The sequence below is a fragment of the Austrofundulus limnaeus genome, unplaced genomic scaffold, assembly GCF_001266775.1.
Source record: "Austrofundulus limnaeus strain Quisiro unplaced genomic scaffold, Austrofundulus_limnaeus-1.0 Scaffold22, whole genome shotgun sequence".
Lineage (NCBI taxonomy): Eukaryota > Metazoa > Chordata > Actinopteri > Cyprinodontiformes > Rivulidae > Austrofundulus > Austrofundulus limnaeus.
This window is the reverse complement of record NW_013952424.1, coordinates 1956087-1967406: the sequence shown is the minus strand read 5'-3', so window position 1 is coordinate 1967406 and position 11320 is coordinate 1956087. Positions and strand designations below refer to the sequence as shown.

The 11320-nt window shown below is 38.0% G+C and overlaps 1 long non-coding RNA gene across 1 annotated transcript in view; it reads left to right on the top strand.

Moving 5' to 3' along the window:
- The window catches only part of LOC106514769 (uncharacterized), a 176271-nt gene extending 173867 nt beyond the window's left edge, over nt 1-2404 (top strand). Inside the window, exon 3 of the long non-coding RNA XR_001309925.1 lies at nt 2344-2404. This is a non-coding gene — a long non-coding RNA (uncharacterized LOC106514769). The remainder of the gene's footprint in view (nt 1-2343) is intronic.
- Nucleotides 2405-11320: the final 8916 nt, after the last annotated feature.

Below are 11320 nucleotides of genomic sequence, written 5' to 3'. Positions count from 1 at the left end.
GTGTGTGTGTGTGTGTGTGTGTGTGTGTGTGTGTGTGTGTGGTGACAAAGGGAACAATTTGTGTTTTCTCACTGTCAGTCCTCCTTTTCTCACTTATAATTCTACATTCAGTATCGTTTGCTTACAGCCTTCTAATCAAAGACAGGTGGACTGATTCTCTTGAATCTTAATGTCTGTAACAGACATTTACATTCAAGGTTTAGTGCAATACGTTTTCTGCCTTTAAACATTTCCAGACGCAACTGGGGGCTTTTACTTTGAAAACTAGGGTGTCGGGTGACTTCCTCCGGTTTGTACCTTTAGTTTGACACCCTTAAAAATAATTTATTTAATCCTTTTTAGGAATTTCAGGAATGTTAAAAGGGTTAAATTCTATAATATCTACTGTACCTTGTAAAATGCTTTCAAACTATCTTCTTGACATCATCCTTCTTAGTTGCACATCCTTCTGATTGTGAGTATATTTCTATTCTAATAAATATATGTAATAATATACTGTACTCTTGCACTGTATAATATTATTAATAYTATTGCTGTTATTGTTAATCTTCTTTTTTATACAATTTTTCCCACTTTTAGAACTTTTGTGAACCTATATCTGATGCTGCTGTTACTTAGTGGCTATTTCTATTCTGTTTTATTCTAAAAAAAAGTGGTGGTGGGCGGGGGGTTTCTGTGCTATTCACCCACTTAGCTACTGTAAAAGATGACATATATAGCATAAAGGTATGCAATTTTATTTTAGATTTTTAAACATTACTGATCCAAATGTTCGATAAATGACAACTAAATTTGGTCAACCTAATTTATTTACACAAAATTACATTTTCCAAAGATAAAAATACAGAAATCATGTGTTAAACAAGATACAACTCCTTGGTTTTACAAGTTTACTTGATTATTTGGAGTACAGTGGCCAAAGATTGGTTTTGGGCTACATGGAGTAGACTTTTCTCATGCTGTGTGTTTTCTGTGAACAAGACTCTTGAGTAGTTCTGTGGAATTCAAGATGTGAAATAGATAYTTTTAGATGATGGTCCATGGTTTCATTTTTAATTTTAAAACTTACAAGAACTACAATATTCTCTAAAACAATGGGACAGATTTATTTTTAACTCCATGCTTTTTGAAGATCAGTTTATTGTCTTCTCATTTAACTAATCACAGTTACRAGCGGTCACTTGGCGAAAGCGAAAGATTAAGCGGCATCTATTACAGTGAGAGGCTTCGCTTTTATTTATTTTCGAAATTCAAAACGGTTGCGAAGACAAAAATCAGTGTCGTGATGAGCGTTAGTAACACTTTTTTTTTCTTCCCTAAACCAAACAATTAATTGGATCAACTAAGCACATAATGAGATCATCAGTGTGAAAATAATTGTATCCAAAAAAAAGGGAAAATGCAAGAAAAAAAAAGATCTGAAGCAGCTGCAGCAGTGAATGGCTCTTTCACACATTATCTATTCAAATGTGTGCAGTTGCCTTTTTATCAGAGAACAGAAGAAAATTTGTCAAAGCAGGTGGTGCAGAAATATCAGGGAAGAACACATGCTGACGAGAAGAAGAGGGTTGAGATGAAGGATGCTGCGCAGTTGGTGTTTGAGGGGGGAGAGGTGAAGAGAGAGGGGAGCAGCTTCTAATCGGAGGCAGGATGTCAGCTTTTGTGACATTTACTGTGAGGACCTAAACCTTACACCACATCTTTATAAGGAACTAGGTGCTCTCGTTAAAGAGTGGGGGCGGGGGGAATAATAAAAAAAATAAAAAGTCACATTAGTTTTAGAGTGCAGCAGATGTTAAAAGCAAGAATTTTTCGTTTTAACCTTGACATCATTCTTTAAAAACCCACCACAGTTTGGTTCTTTTTAACATGACGTCAAATTGTACCACCTTTTGTGAAGTCAACATAACACTTTTTTTTTTTATAAAAGAAGCTGACACCGTTTCTAAATGGTTTGTGTAGGAGGGTTTTATTCAAGCTGGAATGAAATGCTTCACAGGATAAATGTTTTGTGCTGGATGAAAATGGCCGCAAAAGTTTTGTCCAAATTAAAAAAAAATCATCAGTCATTCTGTCAATGTCATTTTCTTTATTAAGAGGGAATTAAATAACAGGATGATTATTTTATGTCATCCATCCTGAGCTTTATGGCTCCAACAGACAAAAGCTTTAATTTCCATTACAAAGTTTTTGCTGCAGTATTGRCCAGAAGAAACTCAATAAAACTAAAACTAAAACCAACCAGGTGGGGATGTGTATTTATGTACAAGTTAATGTCGGCTTCTAGAAGGAATATTATGCTAAATTGTTGATTAAAACAACTTTTTTTTTGTCTCCATTCAGGTCTGAAAACAAGAAGTGCTTCTTGAAAACCACTGGGAAATAACGCCTGGATTAAGGTGTCCCAGCACACAGGTACAACTCATCAAACACTTCAGGCACACACACACATACACACACACACATGGCTGGAAATACACTCAGGATTTCAACCAACCAATTGATGCCTATGAAGTCTAAAGAGCAGGGCAATTATTAGGATTATTATTGCTTCTCTGAACCTCCGAGGAATCTTTGCCCTATCGGATACATGATGAATCTGTGGGCAAATTATTGCTCAACATCCACGGAGGCCTCTTTTCAAATTACACTGCAGTGTCCCTCAAAAACTGCCAAACATAGAGCGGGCACTACTCACCACTTCCTCATTCGTAAACGAGTTCTTCGCTCACCCACAGAGTCYCCCGTACCTGTCTCGCTCAGGAAGCCCTGACAGTTGATGGTACAAGAGTGGATTTTGTAATGAGCGATCAACCAACTGATATGGGCATTAGTGTCACATTCAGCAGTGATGAACCGCTGTACTGAACATCAAAGTGGATCAGTGCGTCTACGCGCATCAACATTTAATTGTTTCGTAAAGACTCTGGAGCTCCATTCTGGTTAAATTTGTGCAGACATGATGTAAGGTGGCTGAAAATGACAACGACAGCTTGAGTTCTTAAATTACCGTTCCTCTCCGCAGTCATTGCTGATGGTTGGATACAAACATGGGCCATTGTATTTTCTGTCTCTTTTCTTGTCTTAGTATTAAGTCTCACATGTGGCAAACCAGCACTGAATCACTTTGTTTGGGTTAAAGTCATTAATAGCTTCATTTATATTTCTTTTTAAAGTTGATTCTGTGAATTGGTTGAGTAGCTCCCTGAACATGGAGATTAGTAGCGACCGCACTGTCAAGCCATCAGCTAATCAAAGCAGGACCGAAGCATTTCTGCCATCTTAAAACACTCGAATCTTACAAAAAATATATAGCAGTTTATGTAAATGTGATTTTTGAAACCTTTAGACCATTGTCACTTTTGTAGGAGAGGTTAATTAGTTGTAGTTTGGAGTTATTTCTACTGAAAAYTGGGTCCATCTGGTGTTCATTACCATAAGTAAACCATGTGAAACATACTTTTAAACAGAACCTGTTAAGAGTACTCGACTAGAATAATTTTTAGATGGAAAAGTAAGGCAGTAAAAACAGATTAATTGCTCTTAGATGTGTGTGTGGGGGGAGGGTACATGTTTTTGCTGCATGATGGGGATGATTTTTGGCCATTTTTCTGGTACACACAGCCTGGTGAGGACCCACTGTTCCTTATGGGGACAAAAGCATGGTCCTCATTGGCAGAGATACCATTAGTGGGTCAGGGGTTAGGACTAATGTGTGAATTGGGTTTAGTTTAGTTTTAGGGTCAGGTATGGTCCTGTGAGGTTAGATTTAGGGTAAGTGGTCAGGGTTGTAACAACAACTAAAATACTGTATATAAACACATTTTTTTCTTTTTTTTTCGCTTAACTTTGCAGTGCAGGAATCTTTAAAAAATCTATTTTTAAAGAAAACAAAACAATTGAGCTTGTTTGACGTCATTAATGCACAAGTTTAAGTTTTCTGTTTATTATTAAAAACAGAAAATGTTTTAATTTTTACATGATTGCAATTAAAGAGCAAACCAGTGGGACATAAACAGACTTAAAAGTGAGGGAGGTCGAGGTTCTGGATCAGATCGTGATTTGTCAGAAATAAACCATCAGACTAATAAAAGCCCAGGAGGATGTACTTTAAACCGTACGTAAAATTGGTAAAAATAAATAAATCACAATTGAATAAATTATCCTATTTTATTTTAATTGTTTTAGTTTGGCTTTAAAATAATAAAACTGTGTTTTGTCCTTCAGTAAATTTGGGAAGCATTAAATCGGTTTTATGCTTGTTTTATTAAGCGAGGGGAAAAATGTCTGCAGTTTATTAAAAAGCTTGTGATACGTTTTACACGCAGAGTTGTTCATGATCTTTTGGGAACAGCAGGAGTTCTGTTTTTCTGGCTCTTTTTTTCTGTTTGGCTTTTAGCTTTTTAACCTCTGACAAAGAGATCCATTTGGATTTTTTTTTTAAAAAAGCGGAGCTTCTTTTTTTAATTTAAAGACTTGACCGCATCATCCCGCGCACCACAGCTGCCCCCTTAAAGCTGTTTGGACACTCGGCTGTTGTCGGTCTGAACATGGCCTTTGGTGATGAAAGGCTTCCAGTCGTGTTCGTTTACTGACTGACGGTGAGTTCAAATGTCAGCGTCATACTGTACTCTGCGGCTGTGGTCTGAATCCTCATTCGCCTGATGCCAAAAGAAATCCTAATAAATTAGCTTTTTGTTCATTTATTTATTTTCGTGTTGCTTATAGTTAGAAAAACTCTAGGCACAGACCCAAATCTTTGCTCTGTACTTGTGGGCACATTMGAATGTGACACACAAAGCAAGCCTCAGATAGTTGAAGCTTTAATTAAATTAGACAAATCCCAAATTCTGTGTCCACTAACAATAACTTGGGCGCTATCTGGGACCTACAATAGAGTTGGAAACGAAGCTTACAGACAGAAATACTCTGGGGTGGAGAAACGTTAAGAAGCAGGATTACACTGAAAAGTGAAAAGGAATTACACATGAATGTGTATATTCTGGACAATGTCTACCTAATTAAACTTAAATTCTGGCCCTGCGGGGACRTCTTCCACAGAGCACATGTTCTTTAGGTAAGTTGATGCTGAACGATATTTTTAAGGATTACTTTAAAGCTCGACCTGCTTCTTTGTGCTCTCCTTTGTGTATTCAAAACTGTAAATTCATTCTAATATAGAATAATGAGCAATTACAGTAGAGCTGCCCTCAAGAAAAAAAATATAATATTCATAATTTTACTTCCGTGAGCTGCAGTTACAGTGAGCATGAATTAATTTAAATCTGATGAATGATAGAGCATAAGAGCAGCTGGAGAGCTCTACAGCCACATGCTTAGTACCAGCCCAGTGGGAACATTAATAGTGGACCAGGATGCCAGGGGCTAAGTCTAATACCTGGCAGTTTATTAACATGATGGGTGAGGGGATGTTCCAGTTTAATGGCTGGGGTAGTAAAGTTCACAGATGGCTCACTGGAATAATACAGATGAGATTGAGATCAGCTTCCTGTGTGAGCAGTACGCCTCTGATTCCCACCTCATCCATCTTGTTTCAGCCRCCTTAATTAAAATATGTCATAGATAAAGATTAGCAACAATCATGAGAGCAATACAAATTGTAGTAATATTTTCATAAGCAAAACTGTTAAGACAACTCTTTGAGATGATGACTAAATAAAACAGGTGTGCTCAGACWATTAGCTTGTTTTAATTTTAAATTCAGAATTGAACACTTTTGTAACAAATGCTAGTTGGCTGATCTTTAAATGTAAAATATTACAATAAAATTGGTAAATGTACAAATTAACAAAGACAAAAAAAACACACTTGCCTAATTTAATTGGTTCCATAATCTTTGGTGTTTTCCTGATGCATCTCAGTAATCCAGGCAGAAAAAAAAATCAAACAGAAAAAAATAAGTAGGTCCTCTGGATGGGTTCTTCTTTAGTGAAACGTTTCGTCTCTCCTCCAAGAGACTTCATCAGTCTGATGAGTTTCAGGTGAACTCAGCCGTATAAGCACTGCCTCCACCTGGACAAACAGGTTAGTCACATGCAAAATAGGGCCATCAACTAACAATAGGCTTGATTRGCTCTATTGTTCATAGAGGGTCATGTGCCCCATCACCTGACCCGTGTCGTATTATGTGAATGTAATGAATGCAAGCGGGGTTTTTTTTACATCCCCTTGTTTTTGTCCCTCCCTCCCTCTTTGGTGATGATGGCAACGTCTAAAAGGTTATTTTGATCATTTAAAAGTTGTCTTCTGTTGCATTTTTTTACTTGGTGTTAAACCTGGACTCAATACTGTCCAAACTGAAATAGTTCAAATTAAATATATTTTTGTGCTGTTAGTTGTCCTGCTGGAATATGTAATCTTGGATAAAACGGAATGCCACTTTTGGTTTTCCATTAAAAACCATATTAAAAAACATGTTTGACTATGAAAAAAGGAATAATACACTGGGTATGTAATTAAACACTCTTCAGGTTTTACTTTTATATCAGTCTTGTAAAAATATRTTTTCAAAAATTGTCCATTTGACTCCTTCCCATTCTCTCATGCATTTCGTATCAACACACAGTTGTTTTAACACGCTGTGGTTCTTCAGAAATATTCAAAGAGTTGCACGTTTTATACCTGATATCAAACTCTTTTAGTCAGATGGTGAAAGCGKTTTAGAAATATCTGCAACATGTTGTGGAGGGGACGCTCTGTTTGTGCTTCACATTTGAACCCCGCGACTGAAACGGGAAGCAGTTTCGTCTGTTTTCACAGGTGGCGTGAACAAAAACAGTGAATAATGCAGAAAGGCACTTGGAGGCAGCTCTGTCTGTAAAAAACAAAGGAAGTTGTTTGATTTGTACAGTTCKACTGTGTGCAGGAGAAGTCCTAGGGTTGGGCAATATGGGTAAAAAAATTAATCACGATTAATTGTGGTATTTAGCCGATAACGATTAATTTGACGATTTATGCCCTGGAGTCCCTGTACACCCTTATATCCTAGTCACATGACCAATTTAGTGGGAAAGATTTGTTCTTCGTAAAAATCTGTTCCAAATTGTGTCAAAATTACAGACTTCAGGCTATACATCAATTTTAAATTGTGTTGATATATAAATAAATTGGAGAACTTGTTTTTAATGTTCGTTATATTTGAAGCAGATTGGAGAACCGAGCAGAMTGACTGCAAAAATCTCCCCTGGTGACATTAATCATATTAATCGTCAAGTGCCAAAAAATAATCGATTAATGTTCTACTGACGATTAATTGCATACGATACGATTATGCCCAACCCTAGGAAGTCCAATGTTTTTCAAATGTCTAGGGAATAAAGTGATAGGCAGGGGTTTTTTTTAAGGTTTTTCAGGGTAGATTTCATCCCTGATGGTGGCAGRATTTATGATGTGCTGCCAGTCAACAAAAAAGGCACATTATGTTTTATAGCACTGGTCTCACTTCACAAGATATGCCTCAGCTAGAGGATATAAAAAAATGCATCCATTTTATAATTATAATGAGTTATAACTGAATTACACAGATTAACTGGTGTAAAATTTTAAAAAAGGTCCCTTAAGAAGCAGCAAATTTATGAGTAATATTTTCACCCAAAGTCATTTCATCTAAATGCATAAATTGTGCTTTATTTTTTTTTTCCATCAGCATGTTTGAGCTTTACAGTAAATGGTCCAAACGCTGAGTCATTTTACTACACCATCTGCTGCTGCACATTAAAAGTCAGATTTCTATGTGCCTGTAAATGACACCATTAAAAAGCCAAACGACACGTCTCTCAATCTGATTCATGCCGCGTTTAAAACCGAGCGAGATGTACAATCAGCTAATTATTGCTGGGACTTGTTGCAGATCTTAATTTAAATTTGGTCATTTAATTAAAATGTACAAATTTTTTCAGATAATCCCTTTTGGAAAGTTGCACATTTTCAACAGCGCAATCACAGCGAGGCAGGGCGAGACTGCTCCCCGGGATGCWGCCTGCTTCCTTGGGAGAAATCAAGCGGCGATTTCACCAATMTGTGCGTCTATCAGGGTAATGAAAAGAAGCAACAGAATGAGTGAATGCAGCAGCGGTCTGAGTGCTCCCATTCATTAAATYGCTGCTTTAGAATTTCTGTCTCTTTACAAGTTAAAAAAGAACTAATTAACACCCCCTTCCGCCTTCCACTAACTTCAATTTTACCTTTGGCAACGTGTTCGACTCCGCGGCTCGTCTTTGAAAGCGTCATTCATGACTGGCAGGAAGACAGAAGAGCCCATCCCTGAAATGTGTGTGAATGCAAGCTGGCTTTGTGTGACAGTAGCTGCCATCCGGAGGGACTGAAGCAGGTAAATTCTGGACACAAGCTGAACCGCTGGAGGACAGAGGGCAGAACGYGAGCGGGTGTTAGACAGAGATAAGCACAGACAGAGGAGCAATGTTAGGGTTTCTTTTCGTTTTCTTTTTTTTTATGGAGAAGGAAGGCATAATATTAAGAGGCATGAACCATAAATTACCAATCCAGAGGAGCAGACTGACATTAGAACGAGAATAAAATAGCAGAAAAGCTCTGGATTTGAACATGTTAGTAATCAGATATCACCATTTAAGAGATGATCCATCATTGGAAGGATTGGAAGTCCTTATTTGTTGATGTCTTGAATAAAAAAGGTAAATAAAGTGCCTTAAAAACATAAAACTTCATTGGATTTTTTTTTATGTGATTCAAAGCATTATTTCTCCTAGAAACCAGAACAGCACCTGTATGTTCTACCACTAATCAAGAGACATCATGAAGACCAAGGAACTCTCCACACAGGTCAGTGAGAAAGTTGTGGAGGGCTGAGTCCCAATAAAATATCCCAGATTCTTAAACATTTCATAAATCTTTAGGAAATAGAAGGATTTGGCACATCAAACCTGCCAAAGCAAAGTCGTCCCAACAACACAGATTAAACAAGGAGGGCATTAATTAGAGAAACATCCAGGAAACCAAAGATAACCCTGATGGATCTGTGCTGGTCTGTTTCAGACCAGGACCACTAGAAGCTGCACAGAGCAGGGCTTCATAGAAGAGGGGCAGGGGAAAAAAACAATTCCTTAAAGACCTGGATTGTTTGGAAGTTCTTCCCCAAACATWTGGATGAAAATTTCAAAATCTCCAGTAGTTAGACTGGACCAAAATCATGAACCAAGACCCTGAAGAGACATGAACCTGAACCTGCTGCAAAAGGTGGTGATACAAGTTTAACTTCTGGAGTATTGTTGCACTTAATCAAATAAAAATCCAATTAAATTCCAGGTTGTAACGCAACACAAAGATCACGAGGAGCATGAGGCCCTGTAATTCAGTTTTACAAGCCTATCTGTATGACCAGTCATATTTTTTCACACAAACAATTCAGCTTATATTCCCGTCAGTCATAAAATATGTCGGAGTCTTCTTTTGTTTCAAGCCCATGAATAATTAACACTTATTTTTCCATCAAAACCCCCAGAGAGAAAACGTATCACATGTTCATGGGAAAAAAAATAATGCTCTGCTGTTGTTTTCCTCTCTTGTAGTCTCATACAGTATGTGCACTGATAGCACACGGAGAGATCAGAGAAAAACACTATTTGCCTGATTGCAGTAAGACCTCTCCAAATGCTGCTTTTTTCTTACGATTCCCTCAAAACAAAGCAACATTTCTCCTTTTAATTGTTRTTGACACAGTTTGGAGTCGGCCGCCTCAGATGCTGCTGAAGACACCGAATAATCGACACTTCTAAGCAAACAATTTGCTGACAGCAGCTCTGCCTAATCTTGGCTGTTACGTCTGCTGGGTGTAGTTTCAGCTGTGACAGCTTCACAAACAGAGAGAGGAGATGGAATCTGAAGGCTTAACTTACAAACTCCAACACACAAGCTCTTTTCATATCCTCCATGATTGCTTCCCTTTGCCTCTCCGGCGTGCACGGGCCCGGCCGCTCTCTCGCCAGCCTGGGAAGGAGAAGCAGCGAGGCAAGCGGGGAGAGACGATGAATAGTTTGTGACAAAAAAAGACAGAGAGAGGACATGGATCTAAAAGACAAAGCCATCGCACAGAGTCCATGAGTCAGCTGACAGCAGAGACGGCATTCTTAATTGCCCTTAGAGCATATTTCTCATCCTAACTCCTGGTAATTGGACATGAGCACTGGTGATAAATTGCTCAGGCTACCTTGGATTTGATGACGGCTTTGTGGAATTCAGACTGGCACCTGGAGGAGAGGGATATTTGCAGCTCGTCAATCCCCCCCCCCCCCCCCMMSWWKTYYWCMWMRWMKMMKYARTRATRAYAACCTAAAGTTTATTTATGACTCATGATTTACACCATCTYTTCGAAAGAAAAGTATATCTTTTGAGGTAAAGCTGAAAGTAGATCGAATCCTGGAGCTACATATTTTAAAGTAAGTCTGCAAAACCAACCTGACATTTAAAGGGACAGTTCAAATTCTTTAAAGTGGAGGTTTCAAGTGTAGAAAGGTGACGAACAATTATTATCTTAAAATCAGTGATCAGATTTGGGCCACTTTGGCCAGCAGTAACCGTATTTCCATCAAGGTTTTTAATGTGCATTTTGAAGTATCGCATCAGAAAAGGTGGATGGAAATGGCTTGATTTGAAAAAACTTCCTCTAATTCGCATCAAAGTTGATACGCTYGCTTCAGGTGGTTTTTGGGTTTTTTCAAAAAGAGTTCATGCGCAAAAAGAGAGATGGAAACACATTTTTCGAATCAGGTCTGATGTAGCGAACATTTACCTCATGTTGATCAGCTGTTCCTCCTGTCTGTCCGAAACCGGTCCCGGTACCAGAGCGACTGCTGCCGCGACTACAGCTGGAACCTCATCGTATTAGTATATTAGCATATTCGCAGTTACTCCCGTAACGTGAAAAGAATTGCTTTTCTTTCTCTATGTCTCCCGACTTCATGTAAAATCGCCAAAACTAGTTTATGACAGAATAATTACAACTTTCCCGACAGTAGCAGCATGTTCCTGATAACTTCTCTCCATTTTCCTGAGATGCAACTTTTACTTCCTGCTTACTACATGCATGCGTCTGACGTAACTGATTCGCTTCAAGCTAGTTGATGGAAACATGTCTGATTCGCATTTATTCATTTTTTCCTTTTTGCGAAATGTTAAAAATTTGCTCAAAATTCAAATTAAAATTGGATGGAAACATGGCTAGTGTGAGCATAGTCTTAGTATTCTAACTATGAATAAGCATAAAGCTGGAAGGTCACCTTTTTGTTGTRGGATGAAAACATGTTAAAGTGAATTTCCATTGTCA